The sequence below is a fragment of the Marmota monax genome, unplaced genomic scaffold (assembly GCF_021218885.2).
Source record: "Marmota monax isolate L192 unplaced genomic scaffold, Marmota_monax_Labrador192_F-V1.1 WCK01_AAM20220418_F8-fsc00055, whole genome shotgun sequence".
Lineage (NCBI taxonomy): Eukaryota > Metazoa > Chordata > Mammalia > Rodentia > Sciuridae > Marmota > Marmota monax.
This window is the reverse complement of record NW_026695205.1, coordinates 10,757,676-10,769,953: the sequence shown is the minus strand read 5'-3', so window position 1 is coordinate 10,769,953 and position 12,278 is coordinate 10,757,676.

Sequence of the window (12,278 nt, the reverse complement as noted above, 5' to 3'; positions counted from 1 at the left end):
CCTCTGGCCTCTCCCACCTCCAGAGAGGAGAGGGTCCAAGCAGTCTAGGGACACCTTCCCAACACCAGTCTCGCCTCTAAAATGAAATTAGTCACCCCGATTTCTTTCATCCTCAAGGAGTGGCTGGGGCAATCAGATAAAGGATGCCTGTGGAAGGTTTGAGACTGTCTAGGTGGGTCAGAGCCACGTCCATCTGATACGACCCGGTGGGTGCCATATTAAACACTACCACTGCAAGAAAAACCCCGAGAAATAAAAAACCTTCTACTCCAGTGAGGCAGTGTGTGTCTGGCTATAAATCATGAGGACGAGGCAGAGAGACCTATTATTTTGAGAAATAGAAGAACATATTATGCTGAAAAGCATTTTTCATAAATGAAGACTGACCTTCAGAGGCTCTGGTGCCCACCGGGGCTGGACCACCCACCCTGTTGCTCCCATCTGCTCAGGCACGCGTGCACCTGCCGGCAGACCTGAGTCCAAGTCTCGGGTGACTGCTTTTGAGATAAATTACCCCATCCTTCAGAATCTGCTTCGCAGATAAAACGAGAAGACCAATAACACCGCTTCCTGAGGCTCAAACACAAGATTAAATGCAGAAACCATTTTATTATTGGAAAGCACCCGAGACCAGGAGGGGAAAGGGCAGGGACTGGAAAGACACTCAGCAGACAGACCGGAGGGCCAGCTCTGGATTTTCTTCTCACTGTAGGGCGATTATTGATGAAAACAACCTAAAATGCATCTCAAAATGACCAGAAAAGAAAGGCCAGAGATTCCCAACACATTCAGTGAGGGTTTGAAGAGTCGGAACACTTGTTTCCCCGACTTGACCCTCCCACACTGTGTTCGTGGACCGAGCATCCGCAGCGCGCCCCATGAAGGTGCACACACATCCCTGGCAACAATGAAACCAGCCACTCGGCTCGTCCCAGCGCCCGTCTCCATGGACTTCCAGCTTGGCTTCTAAAGGACGCCTTAGTGAAAGGAATCTGATGGCTGATAATGAGAGCAGGAAGGGGGGGCCATGAGAGCCTTAGAGAAGCAGGGACCAAGTCCTCTGTGCAAACGGCTTGGCCAGAGTTGAAACCGAGACTCCACAGCCCCAGCTCACACGTGTCCTGCCCTTGCCCTTGCCGACCGCCCACGTAGGCCTGCCCACTCTTGCCCACTGACGCGCTCCCCAGCCCACCCTTAGCTCCGACATCACCACCAAGGCTCCGCCTGCCGCAGCCTCGAGGCACTTTTCACCCTCTCCCTCCTTCCCAGACCTTGGGGTCCCCACAGTGGCCTCATTTCCTACCTTTCTTATCTGGTTCACCCACTTTTCAATCTTTTCCCCTTGTCTACCGTCAAATGTTGGTGTGTATATATCCGTTTTCACACTTTGGGCTTAGTGCATGCCAAGCACTGGTCCAAGACCTTTCCCGATGCCCATTCGGCCAAGCCACACGACAGCCTGCAGCAGGGCCACGCAGCAGGAGAGTGAGGCACAGGCAGGACCGGCCACTGGTGTGCTGCTGCCCGCTGGGCTGGGCTGGCTCCGAGGCAGACAGAGCCTGTCCGGGGCCCTCGTGGCCCCCACTCCACCTTGGCGAGACCTACCTCCCCCCTCAGGACGTCTAGACTTGACCGACTCCCGGGCTCCACAGTCCAGCAGCTCTCTGGACCCCAGACTCTGGATCCCCCACAGCTCTGCTCCCGCTGAGCTCACCCTCTCCGCCTCCGACTTGCCGCCTCCCAGCCGAGACGCTGGCTGAGCTCTTCGCTGCCCTGGTGTCGGGCCCTCCTGCCCTCCGCACCGTCTCCAGGGTTCGCTCTTTCTCCTTTTGAGATCTTCTCCGGTCCTTCATCCATTTCACAAGCTGGAGTGGAGCCTATTCCTCAGGCCAAACTCCTCACAGGATGCTGATTGGAAGAGGTGGGTTCCTGTCCTCGGAGCATGCACGGGGAAGGGGCGTGCGTGAAAAGGGCAGCTCCTACCTTCAAGGGAGAGGACACTGCTGTCCCACGCATCAGAGGCAGGAGGTGGGTGCCGGCCGAGCTGCCAGCCAGTGGCCTCCTTAACCGCCTCCCCTTCTGTCACCGAGTCCTGAGTCTTGGCCTCCTGCTCATTCGTCTTGTCTGCAACCTCTGTCTACTCCGGCCCCGGCTTGGGGGGCTCCTCCCTCAGTGCTTCTCACCTCTCTGCCTTGGGGGTCTCCCCATGGTGTGTGGAGTCACCTTCCTGGAACTCCCACCTGGCCAGGCAGTGCGTCATGGGAAGCCTCGGCGATGCCTCGGTCTGCAGAGAAAGTCTTGCACGTGACAGACGGAGCTTCTCCACCAGCTGAGGGACCTGCCGTGGCCTCAGCACCCCAGGAGCGCGTGGGGGACAGGGCTGGGTGCTGCCAGTCCCCAGGCAGGCCGCCTCTTTTCCGTGTGATAAAGTGCTGATTCTTAGAAACCCTCACTCCCTTCTGAGAAGGCTTCTCTCCCTCCTCCCTCGAGGTCATCAATTTCCTCTTCCTGTGACACTTCCGTCCCTGCCTGTGACGCTCTGCATGTAAGGTCTGCTGATGTTCCCCTCCCCCTGGAGCTGGGCTTCACTGGGTGAGCAGCCCACAGTAGGTCCACAGAAGGGTTTATTGAGTGAACAACTGAGGGCGCTGCTTGGAAAATGTGCAGGAGCAAGGTCTGGAGCTGCCTGAACTCCCCAAAGGTCCACACCCCAACGCGGGCAGAGCCAGGCGTTCTGCCTCCCTGCTGGCAGGAGACGCGGGCAGCAAGCGACCAGGGTCTGAGCCGAGTAGCCCACACTCACTGCGCTGGGCCCTCCTGACACTGCTGTGCCAGCCCATGAGGGGACAGAGGTATGCGTTGCCCCCAGAGATGACGGGTCACACTGGACTCTAGGTGCACGTGGAGAACCACCCCTGCCCAGCGCTCCAGTCTGCCACTTAGGGAGGGGCTGGAAAGTGGACTTCTGTCGGGGCAGAGATGGTCTGCGAGGGCTGGTGAGGGGCTCTGCACACAGTCTGCAGGTCAGGGTGTCGCCAGGCTCCGCAGTGTCAGAAGAGAAGCAAAGTCTCGATACACGTCTTTCAATTCTCAGGTCCTTCCCCGGGTTCAGCCCAAAGCTACCCAGGCTGCCCAAATGCCAGGCCAGCCAGGAGCCATCTGGAGGTGGCCTGGGGACACAGCGGGCACACTTTCCTCAGCGAGCTCTCCTGTTGATGCCTGGGTAGGCACCAAGCCAGAAAGACAGGAGCTGAGCCTCTTATAGAAGCAGCCAGTTTTCTCTGCATCGGGGCCCAAACAGAATGAGCCTGGGCCGCGCCACCTCCGGCAGAGCCGCGGAATCAGAAGACTGCTACCCTCCACAGCCTTCTCCAAGGGCTGCCGCCGACTGTCTGTGCACCGTGCAGTGTGAGTGCACTGCCCACCCTCCCCTGACACTCTTGCACACACACCCATAAACACATGCCCACACTCACACACACTTGCATACACACTCATTCAGACACTCAAACACACACAGCCATGCAACACTCTTACACATTCATGTGCATTCACACACTATCACAAACACAGGCATACACTCACACACATTCTTGCACAAATCACACACATACTCATTCACAGATTCACATCTCACACATCCAAATCACACACATTGACACTCATGCACACCCCACATACACTGATACACGTGCACACACACACTCATATGCACATTCACACACACCCATGCTCATGTCCGCATGCACAGAAACACAACACATAACCTAATACATACCCTCCACACACATAGCATACACAGTCACAAACACTGGACACACCCCATGCTCACACATAATCACATGCTCACTCACACACACTTTCAGTCCCACACTCACACATGCACATTCATATACTAACACACAATCACCCCTACACTCAATGCTTAATCATGTGTACTCACATGCACTAACACTATTGCACACACAACACAGTCATGCACCCTCACTCACACAATCACACATGCTTACACACATGCTCTCACACACATGCTCAAACACAAACACACTGACATACTCTCATATAATTACAAACTCACAATCACACACTAACATTCACAACACACTAACATATATACCCACAGGTTCACACACTGACATACACTAAAATACACTCATACACACTCATGCACAGTCACACACAAAACCCATCACTAATATATAACAAAACCCACACACAATACATAACCATGCACACATTCATGCTAGTGCATAGAATCGCAATCATGAATACACACAGTCACACACTCTCTCACATATACACCCACTCCCCTACACATACTTACACACATATGTACACACACTCCTACTCACATACACACATGCTCACACACTCACATGCTCGGCCATGCACAGATACACACTCACACACTCACCACCACACGCCTACATAAACAATAACACACTCCCATGCACGTGCAAACACATCACACACTGCCGTGCACTCACACACCACATGCACATAATCACATGCTCACACACACACTGAGACATATTCACGTTCTCATACACTCACACCGGCACTCACTCCCACACACACAGCACTGCTCCCCGTGGGGCAGCAGAGCGCAGGAGGTGAACAGGAGACCTTCAACTCTATTACTAATAAAAACACCAAGTAAAACTAAAAATTACAATTTTGGATTGTTTTTCATGTGGCTTCTGACTACATACCAAACAAGAGTGATTTCCCAAATACCTAGATCACTCAGAATGTAGAAAAATGGAAAAGTCCCCAATTTTTAAGGAAACTCACATATTCTGAACACCAGGGAAGACAATTTAAGGGAAATAATAGACACATTTGATTCAAAAGAAAATAGGTTAAAAATTCTACATAAACTATCAGCAAATGAAGCCTGCAGTGGGCTAAGAGCAGAACCCACCACGACTTGTGGCACAGGGACCGTCCACACAGAGCCCTGGACATCAGGGGGCTGTCATCACGGCTCATTCCATCAACAGCTTAAATGAGAAGAACATCTTTTATCAAGAGTGGCTAAGGTGGTATTGAGAACATTCAGTAGATATTAATAATAAGAATTTTGTAAACATCATTTTGAGTGGAAATAAGTAGCAGAATTATACATAGATTATCAGCATTTATGTAGGTCCATCTATGTAGGCTTGTGGATCCATTCATCTGTACCCTAAAATTACAAAAAGCACAGAGGGAAGAACACTTGCTGCTGGGCGAGTGGCACATGCCTGTAATCCCAGCAGCTTGGGAGGCTGAGGCAGGAGCATCAGGAGTTCAAAGCCAGCCTCAGCAAACGCAAGGTGCTTAGCAACTCAGTGAGACCCTGTCTCTAAATAAAATACAAAATAGGGCTGGGGATGTGGCTCAGTGGCCAAGTGCCCCTGAGTTCAATCCCTGGTACCCACTCCAAAAAGAAAAAAAAAAAGAATACTTGCCAATTTCAGAAAAAAACAAAATTTGCAATCCCCTGTCTTTACTGATAATGGTGAGCAGAACCTACTCTGGACCAGAGGTGCTTATGCCAGAGCCGGGCTGCCTGCGTGACCCTGGGCGAGCTGTTGGACCTCTGCCTCCCTTCTGATCGGTTGTCAAGTTAAACAGCTGGGACTCGTAACAGCTCAGAACAGGTGCTGGTAGCAAGTGAAGATCTAGCAGGTGACGGTTGCCACAGCCATCCTTATCATCACCATCATTATTAATTCAGTCTTACCTAGAAATTACACGGGGAGCCAGAAGCTGCAGATTTGATCGGAATCTAATAGGGAAACTTCAGGGCAAAAGTCCAGGGCCTTGAGCAGAGCGGTGTCTTACAGAAACCCTTTGTGAGGTAGTTGGTGAAAGGCTAGCGGATGTTTACACACAGGACACTGTGATTAAAATTAAACATAGACTCAGTCTGTATCTTATTATGAGGATGAACTTGTAAGTCCGTTTGCTCTGAGCAAAGAAATGTCCTATAATAGGAAAGGTTTGTTTTAATACTTCCAAGAACTGTTGACTTTAAATCTGGGACTAAAAATGCTTGTTATATAATGTTACACTTAAAAAATATTTATAATAGAATACTGTGTGTCTATCGAGCCAACACAAAATTTAAAACAGTCCTACAGGTTGGGTTTGTCCTATACCACCTGTTTGTGGTATTTAACTCACCCTGACCTCATGGATCTCGTTCTACTTAACTAGAATAAAAGGATTGTGGGAATGCTCTTCAAATGAAGTAAAGCGTTTTCATCTAATACAAACAAAAAATGTATATCACCAAAGTCCAGCAACTATGGTGTCCACCTGGAAGAGCTGAGCCTAGTGCACTTGAGACCTGCGCACAGATGATCCTAGCAAACTCTATTCACGATTGGCCAAAGGCAGGCGCAGGCAAGCGCCCTCCAGTAGGCGCATGAATAAGTAGCCTCGTGCGTCCAGACAGGGAAGGGGGTGTTATGGGACAACACGGAGGAATCTCCAGTGCATATCCCAAGGGAACAAGGCCGACCTGAAAAGGCGACCCTCAGGACTCCAATGGATGACACGGGAGGTGAAATGGCGAAGACGCGAAAGATCCGAGGTCGCCAGGGTCAGAGTGGGTGGGTAGGCAGAGGAGGGAGGGCGTGGGCGTGGGCCCTCTGCATGACACTACCAGGGTGCACGGTGGCCGTGGGTGACCGTGCTGTGTCAACCCTGGTGGGGCTGGGACAGGCAGAGGCAGGAGGCACGGTAACAGCCCAAAGTTACACTCAAATTTTCTGTGAACCTAAAACTGTTCTAAAAGTAACCTTGTAATTCAAAAGAGGACCGTATGAGAACTCAAAAATGTCTGTCCTGAGTAAAGATAAAGTTGAAGATGAACCTCAAGACGGGGCAAAACGAGCGGTTTCTTGCAGGTGGTACTCTTTGAGAAGGTGGAAGGACCTTTGCAACCCGGGGGCTGGTGCGGAGGCTGCTGTCTTCCTGCCTCCCGGCTCCCAGCCTCCTCTGCTGCCCAGAGCTCCTGCAGCGAGGGGTCTCATCCCCCACCCTTCCCCTCACAGCGTTCCTCTATCCTGGATCACCCGTGCGCCCCCTAGTCCACTGGCTGGTCCCCACGGACAGCAGTGCTGCCCCTTTCCTCTTCACGAAGCCTTTGAGAAGTGGGCGGGCTCACAGCAGCCCGCGGCTCTTCCCGGGGGTCTCTCCGTGTGCTGGTTGCTCGTTCAGGGCCTGTCAACACAGCAAGAGTCCTTGGAGACAGATGCTGCCTCTGCTTGTGTTTGTTCCTACTACCAAGCTCAGTGGTCATGAGTATCAAGAATTAAGTACTCATCTGCTGGAGGAGGAGAAAGAGGGAGGGGAAGGAAGACAAAAGGTACCAAAATCGTCCAGCCCACGGAAGCCCACTTGGTATTTCAGGAAAAGCTAAGGTGCCCATGTGTCAGTGATCATGCAGGTGACCCTTCTGAGAGGGCAGGGGCCACCATTAGTAGGGACCTGGGGACATCAGGCATAGGAAGGAGCTGCCGTGAGCACACCAAGAGCCCCAGCTTCCCTCTGCCCCTGTCCCTGCTCACTACCTGCCCACCTACCTGCACTCTCCTCTGGGGGCTGCTGCTCCTGCCTGGCCTGGCCCACCTGGCGATGTCTTGTTGTTGTTCTTAGTTCAGCTTTAATACCATTTCCTCATACAATTCTCATCCCTCAGCCTTCCCCAGGCAGAACTGACCGTTCCCTGCACTCTGTATCCGTGTGGCTTTCTAGGAAGGAATCTTCATATCTGACCTCTCATCCCTCCCAAGGTTCTCCAGTTTTCCAAAGGACTAAGGTGGCGGCCCATCTGCCTGTAATTAGGAGATATTTCACTTTTAACTAAAATACTGTTGCAGTGGGGCTCCTAGGAGGTCTGTGGTCTGTTCCCCCAGGGTACATCTGGCAATGTTGGGAGATTTGTTTGGTCTTCACAGGTCAGATAAGGGGTGTCCTGGCCTCAAGTGGACAGAGGCCAGGGATGCAGCTGGACATCCTGTGATGCACAGGACAGCTGCCTCCCCTGCGGACCACAAATAATCCAGGCCCAAGTGTCAAGGAGTCGAGGTCAAGGAACCCATGTGGGGTCCACACGGTGAGTCATGGTGTGGCTCCACCCAGGGGAGAGCGGCTAACCGGTACCTTCTGCCGTGAACCTCCAGCACCGGCCTGCAGCCCAGCCCAGCCCCCAGAACGCTGCCAGGCAACTCAGAGGCCATGTCCTCGATGGTGGTGCAGTAATCGGAACTTGTTTTCACCCCATTCTTTTAAAAATTATATATAATTAAGGGGAAGAACCTGATGCTTTGACATGGCAATATGCATGAGCATACTGATCAGTGCAGTCAATCATATTTGCACACCCACCGTGCTGCACCTACCATTCCTGTTCCTTGAGGAAGCACCCGATTCCTGACCTGACCTGTCTGGAAGGGTCTGTAGTCTCTACAGGTCTGGTGGCTTTCATACAGAATCCCCACTGGTCCCTCATTCAGGGGTGCATCCAGTCACGTGATGCTATTGCTCCTTTCCTGCAAACCAGAGATAGCTGATCAAAGGCAGCGGGGGTCTGTAGCTTCCATTTTTGACATTAGCGGAGATCACCCCCAGCACGGGAGAGAGCTGGGGGTTACAAGAATAGTTTTCCTGTTTCTCTTACTTCACTGCAATATGTCCCCAGTGCCATTTGCCTGGACATCGTGCCATCTACATATTGTACAGTGGAAGATGTGAAGATGTTTGAAGTGTTCCTGTGCATGCTTGGTGCCGACCAGGCTTGCATATGCCGATGTTTCAGCCACCACTACACCTCTGATGTGACTTTTGGCCCATAGGTAATAATTGTCTAGAATAATCTTGTGCCTCCTCCACAGACCTGGTGCCCTGGGAGGCTAGATCAGGGCCTCTTGTTCCCTGGGCTTGGCAGAGCACCTGGGTAGTAGCTGTAGAATTCCACTCCTTGTGCTAAATAGTTATGGTAAGGAAACCCGGATCCAGGCCCAGTTGGACATACCAAATGCACCTATTGAAGAACAAGGAAACAAGGTCGACTTTGAAGCTGGAGCCATCTGGGTCCCTGTAGACACGTCAAGTGCATGAGAGCTCAGTTACTTTCCATGTCGCAGACCAGCCACACTCACAGTCAGAGTTGGTAGCTACCAAGTGGGTGTTCTTCTTCCTCAGGGTCCTGCAGTGCTGGAAATGGGCCCTTTATCAGAGAGAGGCCTACAAGTTCTACCATGAGGCCTCAGGTGATGGCATCTTACAGCTTCCTCACCCCGACGCAAAGCCTGAATCATGGTCTCAAACAGCCTGTTCCTCCACAGGATTATGGTACTTACAGTCAGCAAGTCATCAAATACTGTCATAAACCTACTACGGCAGGTCCTGAATAAGCAACGATGGCCAAGAGAGAGGCCCTGTCTTCAACACCAGCATTCCTTCAAACACGTGCATGCACACAGACACGGGCTCACACATACGTGACCCTCTCGCTGGGAAGGTCTGGTCCAGGTGGGGATGGAGGACAGGTGGTCTTTGAGATCTTTTGCCCCCAACTTTGTCATTGACTTTGCTTCCTAACTAGAAGGCAGATCTGAGAGTAAAACTTTGATTATCAGGCGTGATCTTTTCCCTTCCCTGAGTACTTTTGAGTATTCTTATTAGATCTAATCTGTTTTTTGCTAATACAGAATTATTATTTGCAACATATAAAGAATATTTGCTGATACTGTATCCGACCTCTTTCATTTTGTTTCAGTGGTTACTGTAGGAAACACATATTTTAAGGTATTGTGCTCTCATGTATTGTACAGTGTGCAGGTATAATCCAGTGTCCTTTGGCTTTCTTCTTTTGACCTTCATGCTGTCCTTGACCTATGTGTACTTCTCCATGTATTTTAACCTTTATGATACATTGCTATTAATTTTGCCATCAACCATCAATTATCAGTTAAAGACATTTTTAGATGTAAAAATTTATGTCCAAATTTATCATTTCTGGTGTTCTTCATTCCTTTCATACATTCAATTTTCCATGTGACAGAATTTTCCACTCTTCACCAATAACTTTGATGTTTTATAGTTAAAAATCTACTGGTGATGAGCTCCTTAGCTTCTGTGTTAACCAATGATGGAGTCTTTATTAACCTTCAGCTCTGAAAGTTATTTTCACTACACGTAAAATTCTAGGTTGATTTTTCTTTAAGTACTTTGGTGATATACTCCATTGTCCTCTGGCTTGCGTACTTTCTGGCAAATAATCTGCTGAAAATATTATAAAGTGTCATTATTCTCTGACTTTTTTTAAGACCTTAAAGATTTGTTGTTTGTTTTCAGAAATTTGATCATGATGAACCTAGGTATCATTTTCTTTTCTTGCAATTTATTGAGCTACTTTGATCTAAGGGCTTATAGTTTTCATTAACTTTGGAAATTAATTGGACTTTTCCTTTAAACTATTCTGTGTCCTCTCCTTCTGGGACTCCAGTCACAATCTGTTAGTTGCTCAGTGTTTTCCTACAAGCTATTTATCGACCCTCTTTTCTTTTTTTCCATGTTTTTCTTTTTGCCTTACTTTGGGTAGTGTCTATTGCTGTATCTTCAAGTTCACTGATTTTTTCCCCCAGTATCTGTTCTGCTATTCACTTCCAATGTGTATCTTTTCATTTCAGTAACTGTATTTTTCACTCTAGAAATCATGCATGGGCCTTCTCTGGGCTTCTGTCTCCCTCCTCAGGCTTGTGTTTTCTCTACATTTTTCAAGTTATAAAGACTTGTTACAATAGCTGATTTAAATTTTTGTCTTTATATAATTCTTGACATTTTTGCCAAAAAAAAAAATTTTAAAGTTCTTCTCTTGGGTATGGATTTTATTTTGAATCTGAGTTTTTCTGATATTTTTTGGGGGGTGGGATACTGAGCATTTTGATTTGTATACCGAATTTTAATGCATTTCTTTAGCTTTTAAAAAATTCTGTTCTGATACATGGCTGTTACTTTGAATTGATGTAATTCTTTTGAAAGTTGCTCTTAAGTTTGTTTAGCATTTATCTGGAGCAGACCTTGGCCTAGGGATAATTTGTCCCCCAATTAAGGCAACTGCATTTAAGGGATGCGCTCCAATGCCTCGTGTGTTGCAAGGGTCCTCCATTCCATCTATTGGTATTGTGAAATTCCCGGACTGTGAACCACAGAAATTTTGGGGTTTATTGCTTTTTAAGGTGTTTTCCCCCAGCCACATAGAGTTTTAACCCATGTGTGCACAGATTAATATTCACATGCAGCTATAAGGAGACATTTTAAAAGATCTTTAGGATACTCTCCCTCTTTGGTTACTTTCTCTCTGGTTTTCTACTCACAAAATCTAGGTTCTCCAACATCTAAAAGGTATTTACTGTTGCATTGCTAAGATTCTTTTACTCCAAGCTATGTATAGATAAGGCACCACATTTCACTACCACTTCTGAATTATGCATTAACCATAGATTATTGGTTTATAAACTATTTTGGTGTCACAAAACATGGAATAAATATCAAGTTATCTTATGCATATATGCTAAATAACATTTATCTAAACATGTGTCTACATAATTCTTTGTAAAATTATTTTTCTTTCCTAATTTGTTCAATGTAGAAACTTTGTGTTGTGTATCGTCCCTACATTGCACAGCACTATGTTACCTGTTTGTTCTTATTTTTATTAATCAGTGCAATGAATTCATGCATTAATCCAGGCATTTTTATGTACCATGTGCTATTCTCAGAAACAAGGAAATAAAAGACAAACCGTCTCCATCTCTTGCAGTATCCTCCCACTGAGTACAGGAAACGGAGGGGAGATGTCACCTATGAGCATTATGTCACGGAGGCCTGCAAGGGGTCGGAAGCAATGATGCTTTTCTAGAGTAGGTGACAGCTGAGCTGACCCTGAAGGGACAGTGGAGCTTAGCTGGGAGTCATATATTCTAGACACAGGAGCAAAAAAGAATTTAAAATACAAAATACAGGTGGTTCCCAACTTATGGTGGTTTAACTTACAATTTTTCAACTTTATAATGGTGTGAAAGTGATAAACATTCAATAGAAACTGTACCTCAAATTTCGTTTGACCTCTGTTGAGGTGGTGATACGTGGCATACACTCTTTTGTGACACTAGACAACAGCCAGCCGCAGCTCTCAGCCAGACACCAGCATGCGGGAACCACCAACTCTGCCCTGTGCGGGGTGCTCGGCCAGATGTTTGGCAGGTTAGACGTTTTAA